The following is a 14,390-nucleotide window of genomic DNA, read 5'->3' as shown; positions in this document are numbered from 1 at the left end:
ATCCTGTGTCAGTGTAATGGCTATGTGCATTAATGAGGCGTTCATCTGCCGTTCCAGGGGCTGGAATGGGGGATAACGGCCCTTTAGCCCAGGTTATCTGCCCAGTCGAAGTGAGGGCACGCAGCATTCCATTTTAGGAAGGAAAATACTTATCCAAGATGGGTGCTATGGAAAGGGAAGGTGGGGCTCTGTACGGAGCCCCTTTGCCCTTTCCATGGCGACCAGCGGGAGGTGAGGGAAGGAGCGGATGCTGGCGCCGCTTAAAAAAAATGTGAGTAGGGGGAAAATAGTGGCAGGGGGGAGCTGGCCATCATGCGGCTTGGAACGCGGGCTTGTACCAGCGGTTCAAGCCCGTGTTCCTAGCCATCTTATTGGCTGGCTCCTGCCACCTGTGTGCTAATGGACTTTCTTAATGTCTGCGAGATGCACTCGTGTGTAGGGAACTTCTTGTTTATTGTATAATTAGGTCATTGGTTGTATACCTTCACTCAGTTGATCTGCCCTCTAAACAATTTAGCAAAAAAGGAAGCCAACCCTTCCAAATGATATTGGATAGGCAGCGCTGCAGAACACAATCTATCAACAACACTGCACTCAAGCCTCCTGACTGGCTATTTTCCCATCGAACACGTTATTTAAGATGTGCCTGTTTTCAGTAGGGGGGCTCTAACATTTTTGGTTTACTGTGAAAGACTTTGGGTAATGGTAATCCAAATGTGGCTCCCTTGCAGTCTATGCTCAGGGAGACACAGCTTCTCATGAAAACATGGACCCCCTGCACTCTATGCCCAGAGAGACACAGCTTCTCCTCACCGATGATGCCTCACAAGGAAGAAACATATGTATAGGTTTGCTATTGGTACTCTTGCTCAGAGGACAATTGACTAGCATTTTTTGCGGGATGGTCCTTGTGGGCAATACCATACTGAAATGCAAATGGATATTTCTCCCGTAGAAATGTATAGTGGGCTAGAATGTGACTGTGGATGCCCCCAAGTGGGTACATTCCCATAGACTTTCCCAGGTGGGAATCTTCCTGTACAACAGGCTACTTATGCTGTGTTCGGTCTCAGCAGGCGATCTCTCACATTTTAGCTAACGTAAACATCATATGTATCTAACGGAGGCCAGTGGAGGGACATTCACCATCTTTCAAAAGCTTTGATATAGTTTGTTGGCTCGACATGATTTCATCCCCATAAATCACCACACAGTGGATTGTTACTGCATGTTAGATTGCATTCCCTCACACTCTGCTGATAAGATATTGCTGAAACAGTTGCTTAAACAGCTTTACAGGAAGGGGATGCAGTGGTGAGGGAAATCTATTTCTAGCTGTAATTCGGGAGTGTATTACCTCCGGTGACTGTAGCACAAATCATTTGAAAACGGGAGTTGCACAAGGTGTCAGAGGAGATCAAAGGTAATGTGAAATGTGATTCTGATCCTTGAGTCTAGATGTATCAGACATTTACTGATAAATGTTTTCAGTCAGATCATTGCAAAGTTGGTGATTAATTTCAGTTGTATCCCGTGGATGCTGTTTTATTTAAGTCTTTCATATTTGGAAATCATGTTCTTTTTCATATTGGGTGCATCAGCAATTTTCTGGGTGCAATGCATAGCCAGGATTGCCTAACAAATGGGGCCGGTAGCTAATGTAGTTGGGCCCACCACAGCGACATTGACGTCTGTAAATGCCCACACTGTGCTGCTGATTGGACATTTACAGATTTTGGGTGGGCCTAGCCCACTCAGGCTCTACCCTGTCGATGCCTCTGAAATTTGCTGCATTTCTTTATATGTCAGGTGTGAACAAAGCGCGTCAAGGTCCTCTGTCCAAAGAAAGGCAGACAATGTTTGCTCTATTGTGTGTGTTTTGCCTTTACCAGCAATTACATCTACTGTACACCAGGCATTATCTCTGCCAGTTTAGGATTTAGATTTCAATTCTTTCCAGGTCGAGATATGTAGCTGGTTCACTACCTTCCCGGTAAGATTGCATGAGAGCTGCCCAAGGTGATTGAGGTCATACCAGGTATTCATCAAGTGGATGTAGGCCAGTCCAAGGCAAACAGAGAGCAGTGGATTTTTCTTAAATGTCTTCTAAGGATTTTCTCCTGGACGGTATCCCTCTGAGTGGGCACATTTCTTCTTGGGGTGACTAATGGCCCTGTTAGGTGCTCATGCCATGCTAGGTGCAACAGTAGATACAGATTATTAAAGAGGTTATTTTGTTGCTGGCAATGATGAGCTTATGGCTCAGTTTGTGGAGCCCCCCAGTTCTACTCGTGTTAGGGGTGTCACAGCGTCCTTAAGGGTGTCAGCAAATTAAGGTTTATGTGATCTACTGTGTCAATATGTGCGTTAGCCTCAGGAATCCTGGAAGAATATCAGAGTCCTCCCTCCCTCCATCCAAACCCTGCATTAAGTGATCCCACTGATGAAAATATCCCAGCAATAAAGAAAGAACCTGCAATAAAGAAAGAACCTTCCTTCTGGCAAATGCACCTACATAAGAATGGAAATACGAAATTAGGAACAAAAGATAGTATTTCAGCAACATTATTCATAAGAATGGAATATTGGAGAAGGTGGTCAATGTACTGCATTTTTTGGCCACTGGCTCATTTCAGACAACTGCCATAGTGGGGGCGTCTCACAGCCCACACACTCACGCTGCCTACACCAGGTGTTGGAAATCATCACTGCGTGCGCTCCTCAGTCCGCAGGCACATATACATGCCCAGAACACCTGCAGAAAGGCAAGCCGTGGTCCTGCACTTCTACAGGGTGGCACACTTCCCCAAAGTGCTCGGTGCCATAGATTGCACCCATGTGGCCCTACGTCCACCTAGGGCCACTGAGCACATCTATCGAAACCGCAAGCACTGGCATTCCAACAACGTGCAGGTGGTATGCAATGCCAAAGGAATCATCACCTCTGTCTATGCAAAATATCCTGGGTCCATCCATGATAGTTTCATATTCAGAATGTCTGCCCTGGAAGCTGGGAAGCATGACGACACATGGCTCCTAGGTGAGTACAAATGCCTGTGCACATGCATGCATGTCACATACAGACAAATACACAAGCCCAACTAATGACAACCATTATCACCTTACCAGGAGACAGTGCCTACCCTCTGAACACCTACATGATGACGCCAATACGGAACCCCACCACACCACCCCATGTAAAAGCAAGAGAAAATATCGAGGCTGAGTACCCCAAAAGGAAATACACCAAACACGGTCTTATAAAAATTCAAAGATCTTTATTCTAAGACTGTACAGTTTACAAAGAAACAAAGCTATCTGGCCCTCAGTACATCATAGCGAATACCAGCCCTTTCGGTGTGAGAAGTGAGTGGTACTGGATGTCTAAACAGTTGCACATTTTATAAATTTCCAATCATACTGTCCAGCCCTTCTACAGGTTGATGTTACTCAGTCTAGGGTTCGTGCCGAGTTCACATCTAGTTTGTCCAACTATATGCATGTGGATCATCTTCAGTTTACATGTCAACAAGTCACAATGTCTTATACAATGCAATTCAGCCAGTTTCCATGTTCAGTATTGATACAGCATTGTAGTTGGTGTATGTCCGCAGATCGGACTTGTTGGCACAGTTAATCCTCTGTCTACAAGTCATACATGGGCCAAGGGGCCTCATTACACGGTAGGCGGTAGCCATGGCGCTATTAGCGCATGGCTACCCCCTACCGCCGTCGTCGTCCGGGTTCCCGGAATAGGGACTTACCAGTCTATTCCGACCTTTGCGGGACCGGTAAGTCCCCATTCCGGGAACCATTCCCCATTCCCTTACTGGTGCCGGTAATCCCTTACCGCATAACATGTAATGAGGCCCAAGGTCTCTTTACTCAACCCAAACATTCGGCCAACAGACAGTTTACACATTAACTAACGAACAAAGTGCAGGATGGCTCAGTTACAAGCGGGAAACACTGTCCACCATTTTAGAACACAGAATCACTTTAGCATGGAAATCAAAATGGCGGACGGACCTAAAATGGCGGCTAAGTCGATCTAAGATCGGAACTTTGCAACGTGGTTTTACTCGCAGAGCGACTGGGCTTAGGCCAATATATACAATAAAGGAGGCACAATATGATAGCCCGTTTAACAAACCCTCCTTTTGGCCTAAGCCAAGCTAAACTACTTCTAGTAACTTTACGAGTAACTCCACATCTCAATGTCCATACATACTGAATCACTATCAGAGATATCAATTGCCATGAGATCAGATACTGAGATTTCCGTCAGCACAAATTCATTAGATATTTTCTCTGGGGCGTACACCTTATGTCCTAATGTACCCATCGCTGTGCACAACATCCTCCTAACATCGAACACTTACCAGGAAGACATTGTATACAACAACAAAGAAACAACAGAATACCTAAAATAATCAGTAAGACCGAAAGTAGCTTCCATCCCCAAGATCACAAGAAGTCCCAGAACCAAGCGCTAAGATCCCAGTTTCCCTGGGGAACATGCACTTCTGAACTAAGACGTGCAGATTGTGTATTGCTCTGAAAATCGTTGGGGAGGAATCTGGCACGAAAACACAGCAAGCGGACCCCATTAATTTACATACCCCACCACGCTCAGCCAGGATGACATCTAATGCCATCTGGTTCTGAAGTGCCACTAACCTTTTTGCTTTTTGTTCTAAAGTCATGTTATAGAGTATGCCAGTGTTCCGGTTGATGGTCCTCTCCAGTACTCTCGCTAGTCTTCTGATATCCTCAGAGATCAGTATTTGCCCCTAAAATGTCACAAAGGATTTAGCTACATCACCCAGAACTTGTGCTGAAGTATTGCCATTCCCATCCCGCCGTGGACGAGCCTTTGAAACTTCTACAGTACTAGCAATAAATACCCTGGGTAACAGAATCCCTAAATAACAGGTTCCCTGCCAATCCCTGGGCAAACATGGAAATGCTACATTACCGCAAACAAAGTAGACAGGTTCGCCTACATACAAAGGTCTGTCCTCACTAGTCAAATTCACAACGTTGGCGCAACCCTTGAAATCACCCATTGACTGAGTACCATTCCTCTGTATGCAGAAAGAAACTGAATTGGGGCTGTGGTTAACAGTATAAGAAGGTGGCGTGGCATCCCTATTGCCTATAGGAGCCATCTTGAAAGAGATCAAAGATTGAAAAGGACGGGACAGTCTATCAGAAGGCCTAATAGAAGCAACATTAAGCTTGCTCCTATTCGCGAAGAGTGAGCATCCCAAGGGCGTTAGAACACGTTTCTCAAAATCGTTCTAGTTAGTTCCATCAAAGTTCCCCGAGATGCTATTGTTCCATCGGCCAAAGAATAGTGCCCTTAGAAAAGCATATCATGCAGTTGTCAAAGGTAAATGATGAATATACCAACCATGACCCTTATCCCCGTGTTGCGGTAAATGCGAGCAGACCCAACAATTAGACTTATTGAAAATGGCATGTGTAGCATTCATAATGAGTAATAGAGTATTGTTATGGTAACTCTGTCTGTGCTGAGAGTCTCTAGGAGATAGAGTGTGCAGATGCACAAAAGGCGTAGAAACAGTAGGTACATTTTCAGTAGGTAACACATTTTCAAGTGGATGTACTTCTTCCAGATACCAGAAAACTAAGGCAATGACTATTGTAAAATCAGTTAACATTATCACAAGACAACAATACGTTTTCGGGGCCCACGCATTCAATTGTTCATTTTCACGGCCGGTCGCACAGTCTCTTGTCTGTTCCGTACGAGTGGGAGCCGCTGCAGGCATTGTTTCTTCAAACGATTGCACTAAAGTTAATTTGCTGGCAATCTCCAGATCGAGTGTCTTCTTAGTCCTTTCACAAACCCTAGCCAACAGAATCCCCTTATGTACAAAAGAACGGGCCAAAGAGACAAGCCCTTTGATGTTTTCCTTGATGGCACAGCCGAACCGCACAGTAAGTCTACTTCCTCAGATGCAGATCATACCTTGTGATCCCTGGTACTGAATGATCTGTGAACAACGTGTCGTTACTTCCTGATGGAAGCGGCAAGCTCAAAGCAGGATCTGACACAAGATTCGAAACAACTTTTGAAAATGTAACTGTTGGAGAGTGTGGAGATGAAGTCTCTGTTTCCCCAGGCCCCACGGGCTCAGGGAGAGTCTCTGACACACTCTCAATGCTGTTTGATAACAAAAGATCGTTGGTTATGGTATTGGTGAGGGGTTCTGTGTATCCTGTAGCATGTGGCAAAGGGAAAGGTAACCTCTTGATGTGAGACGTGTGGATCCAATGCTTTCTGCCCACCACTCGCACTGCTGTCGTTGTGACCAGAGGAACTTGATGCAGGCCCCGCCAACGAGGTGCGAGGCAAGAAGATCGTTCAAACGACTTGGTCAGGACCCAGTCTCCCAGCCGTATGCTGTGACCTGGGCCCACGTATTTTACAGGTAAAGCCTCCCGCACCTGGTGATAAATCAAATACGGATTTTTAGTTAACTGTCCACAGTAGTCAGAAAGAAGTACATTTTCAACTTTGCGTAGAGAACGGGGCTTCGGTAAGTTCCAGATGTTGGCTGGCCTACCCATGACCACCTCAAATGGAGAGAGCCCAGTCTTAGTTTGAGGGGTCGTTCTCATAGACAATAACACGATCGGTAAGGCGTCCGGCCATTTTAGTTTCGGTGCCGGCACACGCCTTAGCGAGCTTGTTCTTGATGATGCCGTCATGTCTCTCTACTAAACCAGCACTCTGAGCGTGCCTAGCCGAATGGAACTGTTTAATCGATCAGCAGTGATAAAATGTGGACCATTGTCCGACCAGATGACTCTTGGCAAACCAAAACCTAGGAAAATATTCCTTCAGCATGGTCTTCGCCGTTGAAATAGCTGTGGCATCTTTGACAGGAAAGGCTTCAACCCATTTACTAAAAGCACAGATAACCACTAGTACGTATTTGTAGTTATTGCAATGCTCCATTTCAATAAAATCAAAGTGGATTACCTCAAAGGCGACAGAAGGTGGACCAAAACTACCCCTAGGAGTCGATGTGCCCTTCCCCACATTATGCTGCAGACAAATCATACACCCTTGGACAAAGCGCTGGGCTACTTTAGAGATTTTGTCATTTACCCACACACTTTGCAACATTTTGGTGACTTTACGTGCACAAATATGGGTGGGTCCATGAGCCATAACAACCATCATCATGACGTATGCACCAGGCAGTAACCATTTCCCCTCTACTTTGTCCACCCAACACCCATCTTCATCCAGTTTTGCCAAACCCTCAGCCCATTTCTTAGATTCCTCTAACGTGGCATCAGTTTGAATATTTTTCACAGATTCAATACCCTTATCCAAAGTACAGGCATTTGTGGCTTCCCTTGAAGTATACATTTCTAAAGAGAGATCAATGGCAGTCTGGTTGGCTATCTGGTCAGCAAAAGCGTTCCCTTTTCCTACATTATCTATAATCTTCTTATGTGCTGCGCATTTCATAATTGCTAGCTGAATAGGGAGTGCAAGCGCTGAGAGTAACCATACTATCAAGGAGCCATACTGGATTTTAGTGCCATGTGAGGTCAAGAAACCTTGTCCTGCCCAAAGGCTGCCCAAGTTGTGAACCACCCCAATGGCATACTGACAAATGTCGGAGGAACCTCTCTCATAGGCAACTGAGAAGTAGGCAATTCCGAACGCTTACTAAGCAACAGAGCCAGATTGAGCGCTAAAGCAGCTGAAGAAGTGTCAAACGAAAAAGCCCTCTCATAAATATTCAATAATTCTGCGGGACAACAAATCTTTTTCTTTATACATTCATCCTGCAGGTACTCTACCATTACCTGTATCACTTTCCTCTTCATTTCTGGCGTATACTGACTATATGTGTCATATATTTCAACGGGAGTTATCGAAATGTCTGAAATCCACCTAACCGCATCTTTCGTACAAATTCATGTTTCCTCATTTATAGATTTGCGACAAGGAAAAGACATGTCTGTACTGACATAGCGTCCAACCTATTACCATCTACATCTTCATTCCGTAACCTTTCCAACTCCCTTCTATATTCAAAAACCCTCTCGACGTGCTCATGTACTTTCTCTGCAGTATGTCTAGAAAATGCTAAAGTATTCAGATCCCTTTACCCTTGTGGGAGATCTATATCATTTAACCTGTTCCACATTATTCATAAATTAACTCCTAATCTTCAATAAAAAGGTTTTTCCCAGGAAAATTGTCTAAGTTATAGAGTGTGGCAAAAACATCAGCTTGTTCACTCTTATCCAGGCAATGTCTAGGCCATTCAGTCAATTCATGCTTTCTCTCTGGAGACACAGTATTACGAGTTACAATTCTTGATCCCGCTCCCCGATCAAATACAAGCGGTGCAGAACCACTTGGAAGAGGGAGAGTAGGCAAACCTTGTACATTCGGAAATAGAGGTGCTATCAATGGTGCAGCAGGCAGACCCACCGGACCCGTAACAGCAGGCAAAGGTGGAGGAGCAGGCGGGGGAGCAACTACAAGAGGAGGAACAACAGCCGGAGGAAGAAAAACATTAAGAGGAGCAATAGGAGGAGCAGGAGGAGCTACATGAGGAGGAATAACAGCAGGAAGAGGAACATACGGAGGTGGCGCAGTGGCACAAGGCCTTCGTTCATTTAAAAGTTTGTCGATCAGCTCATCAGATTCATGAAAGTCTTTAGAAGGATACATTTTCTGGATACCAAGTGAAAAAGCCCTATCCATACTCCTAAATGATTCAGACTGTTTATTTTTATCATATAACAATGCTTTTTCGGCGTTCGTCACATGACGGCGCACATGCTTTTCTCTAATCTTAAATTTCTGTAATACATCAAATGCTGCAGGTCTAGCCTTTTTCTTTAATAATATGGATTCTAAGTATACGAGGAATTTCAAAACTACCATTGATTGGCTACTGAAGTTCGGAAGCATGTCTAGTTTGTCTGTGCCAAATATCATTAAACACTATACTATCAATGCCGTACTTACAGTACATAGTACATGCCGGCGACCCCTCCATTGGCGCTGGTTGGCCAAATTCCAAAGATTGTCTCTCACTGTGGAATAACGCCCTGAAGCAGGCAGACAATTTCCCAGGCATATCAGAATACTGGTGTTACCTGTTCAATAATTGTACTCGCGAGTGCAATATGCCAAAACTAATTATCAGGATACTTAAGAATCACGTCACGACTCACCTGATCAAATCCTAAGGAGGTCCGATCGGATTTCAAAGAACTAACAAAGGTCCCACGTGGTGGGTGTTTTTGGCAAATCTGCCCCCCTCGATATATGGACGCTTGTCAAGATGCCGCCTCGGACCGCGGGCTCACCGTCCAGGGATCGGGTCGTGCAGCGCTGCTGAGGTGCCGCTTCTCATCCAAGAAAGGGTCCACCTTTGTCACCGTCCGATCCCGGTCCGATAGCCGCGTCAACCTTCAATGAGATGGCTTCAATCTTGAGGGTCCCTATTCGGGCGCCATATGTAAAAGCAAGAGGAAATATCGAGGCTGAGTACCCCAAAAGGAAACACACCAAACACGGGCTTATAAAGATTCACAGATCTTTATTCTAAGACTGTAGAATTTACAAAGAAACAAAGTATCAGATAGCTGTCTCGCCCTCAGTACATCACAGCGAATACCAGCCCTTTTGGTGTGAGAAGTGAGAGGTACTGGATGTCTAAACAGTTGCACATTTTATACATTTCCAATCATACTGTCCAGCCCCTCTACAGGTTAATGATACTCGGTCTAGGGTTCATGCCGAGTTCACATCTGGTTTGTCCAACTATATGCATGTGGATCATCTTCAGTTTACATGTCAACAAGTCACATTGGCAACAGTGTATTCTTGGATTTAACAATAAGCCTTAACAAATATTTTATACAATGCAATTCAGCCAGAGTCCACGTTCAGTATTGAAACAGCATTGTAGTTGATGTATGCCCGCGGATCGGACTTGTTGGCGCAGGTAATCCTCTGTCTACAAGTCAGACATGGGACAAGGTCTCTTTACTCAACCCAAACATTCGGCCAACGGACAGTTTACACATTAACTAACAAACAAAGTGCAGGACGGCTCAGTTACAAGCGGGAAACACTGTCCACCATTTTAGAAGACAGAATCACTTTAGAATAGAAATCAAAATGGCGGACAAACCTAAAATGGCGGCTAAGTCAATCTACGATCAGAACTTTGCAACGCGGTTTTCCTCGCAGAGCGACTGGGATTAGGCCAGTATATACAATAAAGGAGGCACAATATGATATCCAGTTTAACACCCAGGTAAGATACAACGCAGCCCATATTGCAACCAGGGCCATTGTGGAGCGCACATTCGGAGTGCTCAAGTCACGCTTCCGCTCCCTTGACCTCTCTGGCGGACAGCTACTATATGTACCCCCAGTAGTGTGCAGGATCATTGTGGCAGCATGTGTCCTGCACAACATTGCAACATGACATGGCGTACCGATGGACATGGTGGTGCCCCCACATCCCCAACCACACGCACGGTCCACACGCATCAGAGGTAAAAGGGCATGTGGCAAGGCAGCCCTTTACCAGCTTGTGGCCACATTTTTCACCTAAACTCCAAACCCTGCGGAGTGCACACAGGCCTGGCACATACCAGGTCACAATCGATGATGAGAAAGGGACAGCTAACTGTCACTACCTTACCATCCTGAGAATGTGTCCACGGAAGTGCAACATTGTGTGCATCCCTAGCTAATTATACACAACCAAGGAGAGTAACAAAACAAGTGATAAACTATGGTAGGTCGACAAAGAATCAAGATAGTGCTGGGGAGGGGGAGAAGAAACACAGAAGGGAATGTGGGAACAGCCGACTTGTAATCAGTGGTGGATGGACTAATGATAAAAGTAAGTGGTAAAATAATACTAAAAAAGGTGAAGGTCAGGGCGGATGGACAGAGGCAGAAGGGCAAATGTCTGCAAAGAACAAGCGGCTAAGTGTCCCAATTCAACATTGTCAGCACATGGACCCAGCCCACCATCAGTGTGACCAGCAGAACGTGTCATGTACAGATTACCCCACATCGACAACGGCAGATAGTGACATGTCACTGAATAATAGAAATTCATAATATGACCTACACACAAAGTTTGTAAAGCGCATCAACAGGGGAGGGAACAAGGGAGAATAACAGTACATTCCTACATGTTCTTCAAACAGTCCACAATGTGAAAATTAACTATCAAATCAAAGTAGATATTACAAGTACCTGGAAGAATAAGGGAGAGTCTAGGAAGGGAATGTTGGCTAACAAAACTAGCATCAACATTGCTATGCCTTACGGCAATAGTTGTAGTGCAGGAGTCACATAAGTAGGTGAGTGAGGGAAGAGGAGGGAAGAGGTGAGGAGAGTAACAAAACAAGTGACAAACTGTGGTAGGTCGACAAAGAATCAAGATAGTGCTGGGGAGGGGGAGAAGAAACACAGAAGGGAATGGGGGAACAGCCGACTTGTAATCAGTGGTCGAGGGACTAATGATAAAAGTAAGTGGTAAAATAATACTAAAAAAGGTGAAGGTCGGGGCGGATGGACAGAGGCAGAAGGGCAAATGTCTGCAAAGAACAAGCGGCTACGTATCACCATGGCTGATGGCAATTGGGGTAGTGGTGGAAAATGACAGACAGAGGACAAGGAGGAGGGTAAAGGGTGGTGGAGAGGGAGAGGGAGGAGAGAAGGGAGGAGGGGGCCAAGGTCAAAATACATAAAGGGGGAGATGGGGAAAGAAGCACACACAGGGGGCAGAGGGAAACCAGATGGTGCAGAAGTGTAGGGGATGTGATGATGAAGGGAGGAGACAGAGGGAGACTGGCAGGGGCAGGGAGCATCCTGGCTGGCCGAATTGTCACAAGGGCCAAGTGCAACCAATGGGAGGGGGGAGCAGGTCCAGGACACAAACATGACAATCAAATCAAGAGCAATGCGGTCATACCTCAAATGGCACATCAAAACACCAGCCAGGACTACAAGATGGCCATAGTGGTGCAAGCAAGGAATGGGTGGTCGTTGAAATGTGTGGTGACATGGGTAACTCAGCGGTCAGCCTCATGTGACATATCAGAATCACTGTGGGGAAAGTGTCCCAATTCAACATTGTAAGCACATGGGCCCCTCCCACCATCAGTGTGTCGTACACAGCCAAAGGGTGCATGGTACCACCAACAGCGAGAAGTGCATGAACATAGACAGTCAATACATAACAGCTATCATAAGCAACATGATGAAATGCACAATCAACATAATACTCACCAAAGTGAAGTGCAGACATGCATTGGAGAAACCATCCGGAATACCCACTAGGGGTGTACACACAAGTAGGACTGCAGGCTGGCCACAGATATGACGGAAGCCCAATGCCCATGTGTGATATGCTGTTACACCGAGCCATCCTTGCGAGCCCATGGAAAGGGGAAGCAGGAGTAGCAAATGTGTCAGGACCCCAAGCAAAACACATACACAAGACAAGCTGGAATGGGCCCAGCTGGAACACACAGTGGATGCCTTAAATCATTATTTGAAATAAAAAAATAAAATGAATAATTCAAAAAATACATTAAAAATATATAATTAATTGAAAAAAGTAATAAATAAAGTAATAAAAAAATGTATAGAAAAAAGAAAATAAAAGAAAAATACCAGAAACTATAAAAATTGGATGATTTTGTTTTGGTTTTTTGCAGAACAAAAAAACTGCTGTAAAAAAAATTGCAGGAAAAAACAAATGCCGTATATGAGCCGGGGTTTGGCACCCAGGAGGAGGGAGGTACAGGCTGCACCTCAACACCCACATGTGTAGATGTTGAGATAAAAAAAAAACTCACTGGGCTCAGCGCCTGCATGGCCCAACCTATGTGGGAGATAGGTTGTCATCGTCACCCTCTGGATGGAAATCAGAAGGTGGACGTGGCTCAATTGACTCACCACGCCTAGCCGTGCCTTTCCCCTCAATGGCAGAAAGCATGCGGGTCTGGTAAGCCAGGTCCTGGCTGGCAATGAGACTGGATGCATTACCTCACGTGTCACACGTGCTTCCTCCTGCAAGGACTGACATGTGAGACAGAGTTCTGCCTGCATGGCCTCACATGACAAACGGAGCAACTCCCGGCTTGCATGGAGTTCAGCTGAGATGGTTCTTTCAAGCTGCACCATCCTGTCTTCTGCCCGCCTACTCTCGTCCATCATGAGCGCAGCCAGAGTAGATCGGAGGGATTGGTGTTCCAACCTCAGGGCCTCACGTTGTGCCTCTGCTTGAGCATTAAATGCTTGACGCAGAGCCACCATTTCAGCCCTGTGCGACCTGTCAGACGCCGCCATGCCCAGCCTGAGTGAGCGGCACATGGACTGTGTAGCTGTTAGGGAGAATTCTCTGTTTAAGCTGAATTTCCTAACCTAGTGAGTGCCCCAGCAGCTTTGCTGGATTTCTGGAGTTTTTGTTTTCCATCCTGCCAAGAGTGAGACTCTTTTTCTCCCACTCTTGGACATGTATGTGTGTAATTCCTTTAAATGTCAATGTGTTCGATGGGCTATGGGGTCTTTTACTCCATAGGGTCTCATATGTTTTTCTATGTGTGTTACACAGCACCCTATGTGCCGTAGCACTGGGGCGTCCTAGCGGACCTCCACCATAGACTCCATACCCGGGGACTGACTACTGTCTCCCCGGGCATGTAAAGTCACCATTGGCTTTACTAGACCTAAATTTACTAACAGAACTAGTACAAATCATCTTATTGTGGACGTACTAGTAGGGGTAATTCGATTACTCCTGGATCTGTTATTCGAGGGGGCACTGTCCCGTCCCCCCTCGTCGAGTTTTGGCTTGTGGCAGTGGAAACTACTTGTTATGTTCGACCCCGAACATAACCCTATGGGACTCGTCCCATTGTTGGAGCTTGATACTTTTTCTCGTTAATCTCTAACGTACCACCGGTCTACTTATCTTAAATAAGTTTATCGGATGGTATTTTCTGCCAGAACTCGGTTTGTAAAATGGCGTCTGTGTTCGTCTCTGTGACTCCTAAACCAAAGGTTGAGCCCTTTGTTCCACTTTTGGCGGGCCTCTGTACAGAGACCCTCCAAAGTGGTGCCATTCTGTCTGGGTTACCACAGGAGTGTGAGAGGGGGGTTTAGGCACCCTGGACCGAGTTGCCTTGCCAACTCCGGTCGCACTCTGGAGCGATTAGCCCAAGTGATGAGCCTCCCCGCTCACTACTTAGCATGTGTTGATTGACAGCTAGGCTGAATGAATGGGGGTTTTCTGCATAAAAGCAGGGCTTTTGGGACTGGATCTTCAGAAGTCGCCACAGGA

The sequence above is a fragment of the Ambystoma mexicanum genome, chromosome 8 (assembly GCF_040938575.1).
Source record: "Ambystoma mexicanum isolate Mex_15411 chromosome 8, UKY_AmexF1_1, whole genome shotgun sequence".
Classification (NCBI taxonomy): Eukaryota; Metazoa; Chordata; class Amphibia; order Caudata; family Ambystomatidae; genus Ambystoma; species Ambystoma mexicanum.
This window is presented reverse-complemented; position numbering follows the sequence as displayed.